The sequence below is a fragment of the Harmonia axyridis genome, chromosome 7 (genome assembly GCF_914767665.1).
Source record: "Harmonia axyridis chromosome 7, icHarAxyr1.1, whole genome shotgun sequence".
NCBI classification, from domain to species: Eukaryota; Metazoa; Arthropoda; class Insecta; order Coleoptera; family Coccinellidae; genus Harmonia; species Harmonia axyridis.
Window position 1 is genome coordinate 3,348,617 of NC_059507.1, and position 7,348 is coordinate 3,355,964.

At 36.3% G+C, this 7,348-nt stretch overlaps 1 non-coding gene across 1 annotated transcript; it reads left to right on the plus strand.

Annotated features, from left to right (window-relative positions):
* The first annotated feature begins 2,826 nt into the window (after nt 1-2,826).
* Nucleotides 2,827-2,898, plus strand: Trnah-gug. Its single transcript has one exon. It is a non-coding gene; the product is annotated as a tRNA-His (tRNA).
* Nucleotides 2,899-7,348: the final 4,450 nt, after the last annotated feature.

Sequence of the window (7,348 nt, forward strand, 5' to 3'; positions counted from 1 at the left end):
AGAAATAGAATCTGGAATGTCATCCAATCGAATGTAAAGGCGTGAATCAGTGCCGGCATCCACCTGTGTCACATTTTCGTAAGAGCGGCACAGGCGGCTAATTGATGAAAGAACCGGAAACGACTCAAGAAAGGAAAGACGAACTCCTTGCTTAGCTTGGAAGATGAGAGAACGGTGTTCTATCCCGGGGACCTCAACTTCCGGTAGAGGGGCCGATGCGTGGGAAACGCTGGATAGGGAGGCATCCTCTGATGAGCACGAGGTTGCCATGGTTAACCGATAGTGCACCAGCAAGCAGGAAGTGAAGACACCCGAACATCCCTCAAGTTCTTTCGGCAGCATCAAATAACAATTAACAAGTATAAGTATGGTGTGTTCGTTGTGGGTATGGAATAAATTCACACCTAGTGAGATTTTGGTACCAACTAAATACTTCTTGAATCATTTACAAATCTATTGCCATCAATTCACGATGTTTCTGTTCAGTATCTACTAACGGGTATTTTTTTTTTTTCGAGGTATATAACTTTAAGTTGGCATAACTGCTCAAGATGGCCACCGATTTAACAGCTGTCAAGTGATTTATTCTCAGTTTGGTTTGGCAATTCATCATGAATAGACTCACGCCTGAACAACGCTTACAAATAGTGCAATTTCATTTCGAAAATAATGGTTCTGTGCGGAATACGTATCGCGCACTACGTCCATTTTATTTTGTTTAGCGATGAAGCGCACTTCTGGTTGAATGACTACGTCAACAAACAAAACTGCATTTGGAGTGAAGCTAATCCTCAAGTGTATGTCGAAACACCGTTACATCCAGAAAAACTGACAGTTTGGTGCGCTTTATGGGCTGGTGGAATCATTGGTCCGTACTTCTTCAAAAACGATGATGGCCAGAACGTTACAGTCAATGGTGATCGGTATAGAGCCATGATTACTAACTTTTTCATTCCTGAATTGAACAACCATGATGTCCAGGAGCTGTAGTTCCAACAAGACGGTGCAACATGTCACACAGCTCGTGCCACAATCGATTTATTGAAAGACACGTTTGGTGACCGCCTAATTTCACGTTTTGGACCCCTGTTAATTGGCCTCCAAGATCTTGTGATTTAACACCGCTAGACTACTTTCTGTGGGGCTATGTGAAGTCATTGGTCTATGCGGATAAGCCACAAACCCTTGACCATTTGGAAGACACCATTCGCCGTGTTATTGCCGATATACGGCCACAAATGTTGGAAAAAGTCATCGAAAATTGGACGTCCAGATTGTACTACATCCGAGCCAGCCGTGGCGGTCATATGCCAAAAATCATATTGAAAATGTAATGCCACAAGATTATCTTACGGATGAATAAAATTCATGTCAATCGAATAATCCATCGTTGTTTTATTGCAATTTAAAATTCTATAGCTCTAAAAAAAACACCCTTTAATAGGCCAGTTGAAAAGTCCCCGTTCTGTTGCACAGATGGCGGTGCTAGTACTAAATCCATATGATTTTTAGTTACTTCCAACTTTCGAACGATCTTGGCGAATCTTGGCTTGATGAAGAGTTTTCGGGGTCTGCACCAGGAAAATCAACCATCGTTGATTGGTATGCTAAGTTTAAACGTGGTGAAATGAGCACCGAAGAAGGCGAACGCAGTGGACGCCCAAAAGATGCTATCACCGACGAAAAAATCAAAAAAGTTAACAAAATAATTTTGAATGACCGTAAAGTGAAGTTGATCGAGATAGCAGACATTGTGAAGAAATCATCTGAACGTGTACATCATATCATTCACGAATATTTGTACATGAGAAAGCTGTGTACAAAATGGGTATCCCGCGAGCTCCAATGAGGAAGTAATCGCCGAAACTGAGGCCTATTTTGAAACGAAAGACAAATCGTACTAGAAAAATGGTATAGAAAAGTTGGAAGATCGCTATAATCGCCGTATCGCCCTCGAAGGCAATTATGTTGAATAATAAAATCGAATTTTGCCAAAAAATTGTGCTTTACTAGAGAGGTTTCATTTTGATATTGAAAAAACACGATTAAGTATATTTTGAAAGAGGAAGATAGCTATGTCATTATCTATGGAAAACGATATCAGCAGCGGCTACGGTTGCAAGTTGCATCACCATATCCTTTTTATGCAATTTTCCATGACCAATTCGAACAGTTGCGGCTGTATATCCTCGATAACTTCACGAATTTCATCTTAAAGGTCTTAAATCGATTTTTGAGCATTGGCATAGGCCTTATCTTTCATCCGGCCCCAAAAAAAGTCTAAAGGTGTTAAATCACAAGAGCTCGATGGCCAATCGTTATCACCTTTTCGAGAAATAATATGGTCAGGAATTTTTTCCTGCAAAATTGCGATTGTTTCGTTGTTTCATAGTGTAGATACTTTTGCCAGAATACATGAAATGAGGTCACTCAGATCGTTTAGGTGTAGGAGGTTATCGATTCTGTTTACTAAATAACCTGAAATATCTATTATCTTCTTAATCGATATTCCCTACAAGTTGGAAATTCACAACATGGCTCATTAAGAGAATGTTTATCCAATTTTCTGTAGACTCATGTGGGAGTTCATTGAAAATATGATTTAGCACCCAACACCGTGATATTTAGTATTTCACCAGTAATCGATTTGGCGAAAAAAACAATTGAATCATCTAATTTATTAGTCAGATGAAAATCCGTCAATTCAATTTTATTTAGAATTCCAACGGAACTTAAATATGTCGAAATAAGAGTTGACATAGTAAATGAATTCCATGGTGTAGAAAGTTATCACCTTGAACGCACTCTAAAGCCAACGCTCCTGTAGCCGTGATCGTCTAGTGGTTAGGACCCTACGTTGTGGCCGTAGTAACCCAGGTTCGAATCCTGGTCACGGCAGTGCGCAAGCATTGTCACGGAGGAGCAGCTTTTTTATGCTTTAAACCAATTTTTTTGTGCTTTTTCATGTATATTCGTTGAATAACCTTTTGGATATCGATAACACATATTTGATAATGAACGAAAGTTATTTATAATAAATAAGAATAAGTTTCCAAGTAAGAACCTAGATTTATATTTGATATTCGAAATGAAATACCATGGATAGCACCTGCGCAAATGGATTACTGAATTGAGTGACACCTTTAGGTTTGTTATTCTCAGTTATATTTTATGGACGAAGTGTGTGAATAGAAATAAAAATTTTTCAGTTTGTATAGATTCCTTCAGAAAATATCATAATTAAATTTCATTCTTCGATTCATTTGTGATTGTTATTTGGTATAATACTATTGATAAAAACTTCGACTAGCTAAACGACGTAAAAAAATGTGAATGAAATTTAGATTTAGACGAAAAAATCTATATTTCTCGAAAACTGACGAAGATAACCTCAATAAAGTACCTATATATATTTAAAATCAGAACAAAGGGCTCCAACGATTAGGAAAATAAAATACAGGGTGTTCCATTTTAAAAATACCAATTCACATAAAATTTTGATGTTTATGATGCTTTTTCTATTACTGAATTTTGAATCCCCATAAAAAAAATTATATTTGCCCATTTAAACATTTTTGTAAGAACAATATTAACTGAGATAGCTATTGAGTAAAATATTAATATATTATACATTGTGTCCGTAAAGTATGGAACAAATTCATTTTTAGCTGAACAGACCATTTTGAGAAATAATCCTGAAACACGTCGTTTTTATTTTAATTTCCGGTGTTTTAAAATAATGATCTAATATACAGGGTGAATTACTTTCGAGTTATAACGTCACCGTCATTTTTTTGAATGGAACACCCCCATTTTGTCTCAATTTTTCGATTACTCTAGATGAGCTGATTCCAAAAATGTATCACATGTTGATTCCAATTGGTACAGGGTGGACAAAAATACAATAGTTTTGTGTGTGCTCATAAAGTAAAGCGTAACATTCTTTATTAGTTAAATTAACAATATTATCAAAAATACTTATTGTCTAGCGGCAATTGGTTTGAATGTTACACCCTGTAATTTGTTACATTTTTAGATTAATAAAAATGAGCTGTTTCCAAACATGTTTAGTACTTGTGGTCTAGCAGACAATATATAAAAGAAATTATTTCTCATTTTTATACATTTTCATTAATCTAAAAATGTAACAAACTACAGAGTTTTACATTCAAACCAATTGTCGCTAGACAATAAGTATTTTCGATAATAATGTTAATTTAACTAATAAAGAATGTTACGCGTTACTTTATGAGCTCACACAAAACTATTGTATTTTTGTCCACCCTGTACCAATTGGAATCAACATGTGATACATTTTTGGAATCAGCTCATCTAGAGTAATCGGAAAATTGAGACAAAATGAGGGTGTTCCATTCAAAAAAATGACGGTGAAGTCATTACTCGAAAGTAATTCACCCTGTATATTAGATTATTATTTTAAAATACGGTAATTTAAAATAAAAATCAATGTGTTTCAGGATTATTTTTTAAAATGGTCTGTTAAGCTAAAAATGAATTTCTTCCATACTGTACGGACACAGTGTATGTACATTTTTGTTGGATTTCAATCCTTGACGAGCCGCCACTGGAATTTTCCGATTTCCCAGTCATCTCCAACCTCAATATTCCATTTCGATATTCGACATCTCCAAAGCCTTTTCAAAACTCGACATTGTGTATTTCTCTTATATTATGCAGGATGAATTAGAATGCAGTTTCAATGTGTGGATGTTCGTGTAGTATGTGAGTGAGCGTATGTTCAGAGGATGTACTGTGAATAGGCAGGAAGCCGGCTATCCAGACATCGGCCCCCCGCCGGAAGTCGATATTTCACAAGATAAAATTATGTACAACTTCTTTCTTTATGAGATCACATTTCGTATTACCGAAATAATCTATGGAACAGTTGTTGTTTGGATTACAGGCTTGATATCCGATAGATCGAACTTTTCATTATCGTATCGAACATTCAAGGAGTTAATAACATCGATTTGATTTATTGTTTCCGATCATAAAACTCAGAAATTATTTGGATTGACTAGTTTTTTACTTCGCGAAAATTCATTTTGAAACGAAAAAATGAAAGTTCTACTACAGGGATTTCCAATAAGAGGTTTGATTTCGATATCAAAGAAACGAGTAATGTATATTTCAAGAAAAATCAATACATGTTCATTCCATTGAAAAGCGACTCCATTTGAAGAAAAAAAGGTGTTGTTTCATGAAGACAATGCGCCGTGTCACAAATCAATGAAAACAATGGCAAAACTGCATGAATTGGGCTTCGAATTGCTTCTGCATCCACCGTACTCGCCAGATCTGGCCCCCAGCGACTTTTTCCTTTTCTCAGAACTCAAAAGAATGCTCGCTGGAAAGAAATTTAGCGCCCATGAAGAAGTAATCGCCGAAACTGAGGCCTATTTTGAAGCGAAAGACAAATCGTACTAGAAAAATGGTATCGAAAAGTTGTAAGATTGCTATAATCGCTGTATCGCCCTCGAAGGCAACTATCTTGGATAATAAAATCGAATTTTGCCAAAAAAATTTGTTTACTATGGTAGACCGGGGACTTTTCAATTGGCCTGTTAATCAAGAGTTCTGTGGTCTTCTAAATGACGCATGAAAGATCTAGCGCTTGAAAGCTCCCGACACCAAGTTAATTCAAATCTATCCGGTGTGCTTAGGAGTATTTTATTATCTCGTTAAAGAAGCTTTGAGAAGTAGATTACAGCATTATCTCTATCTCGAGATCTCGGTTCATCCAGAATTATTATTCAATCGATCTTCATTCTGGAAAAATTTTGTAATGATATTCCCTGTAATTGATTAGAAGTAATCACTTAATGGTATCCTGTATACGTTCGGTCATAATGTGGAGTATCCATGCATACCAATTGGAACGCTGAACATTACCTAGTCAGCTAGATTTAGTTGAGACTAATTGACATCAATATCCTGTCCATTCAAAGGCATTCGGAAAACTTTATCACGTTACAATTCATTGTTACTTCGTGTTGAAAATACCAAACCCACATAATGACTACACGCTGTTTTTGTACCAAAAAGATTTTACTATTACAGAGAACCAATTTGAACAGAGGACCAAGTTGAAAAATCGACAACTTTCTATCGTGTAAATTCAGATTTTACGTGTACACTTATTTGAAATAACAGTTTCAAACTTCGTGCGAAATTTTGAGTCATATAATCAGAAATTCAAGCAAAAAACCTTATACTTCAGTAACAAACGAAAATGAGAGGTTCCTTATAAACATTGTTGTTTTTAGAGCTATAGAAATTTAAATTGCAATAAAACAACGAAGTATTATTCGATTGACATGAATTTTATTTATCCGCAAGATAATCTTGTGGCATTACATTTTAAATATGATTTCTGGCATATGACCGCCACGGCTGGCTCGGATGTATCCAATCTGGACGTCCAATTTTCGATGACTTTTTCCAACATTTGTGGCCGTATATCGGCAATAACACGGCGAATGTTGTCTTCCAAATGGTCAAGGGTTTGTGGCTTATCCGCATAGACCAATGACTTTACATAGCCCCACAGAAAGTAGTCTAGCGGTGTTAAATCACAAGATCTTTGAGGCCAATTCACAGGTCCAAAACGTGAAATTAGGCGGTCACCAAACGTTTTTTTCAATAAATCGATTGTGGCAGGAGCTGTGTGACATGTTGCGACGTCTTGTTGGAACCATAGCTCCTGGACATCATGGTTGTTCAATTCAGGAATGAAAAAGTTAGTAATCATGGCTCTATACCGATCACCATTGACTGTAACGTTCTGGCCATCATCGTTTTTGAAGAAGTACGGACCAATGATTCCACCAGCCCATAAAGCCAGTTTTTCTGGATGTAACAGTGTTTCGACATACACTTGAGGATTAGCTTCACTCCAAATGCGGCAGTTTTTTTTGTTGACGTAGCCATTCAACCAGAAGTGCGCTTCATCGCTAAACAAAATAAAATGGACGTAGTGCGCGATACGTATTCCGCACAGAACCATTATTTTCGAAATAAAATTGCACTATTTGCAAGCGTTGTTCAGGCGTGAGTCTATTCATGATGAATTGCCAAACCAAAATGAGAATAAATCACTTGACAGCTGTTAAATCTTGAACAGTAATGCCAACTTAAAGTTATATACCTCGAAAAAAAACACCCTATACATGGGTCCACACACGTTTTGTCGTATCTGCTACTGATTTCGAGAAAAAATTAAAACACTTATGTCGTAATCCTCAGAAAAATCCTCGGGAAAATCCAAATTATCATAAAAACTCAGTTAGTAATTTTTCAATTTAAATTTGAATCCTTAATTTTTTTT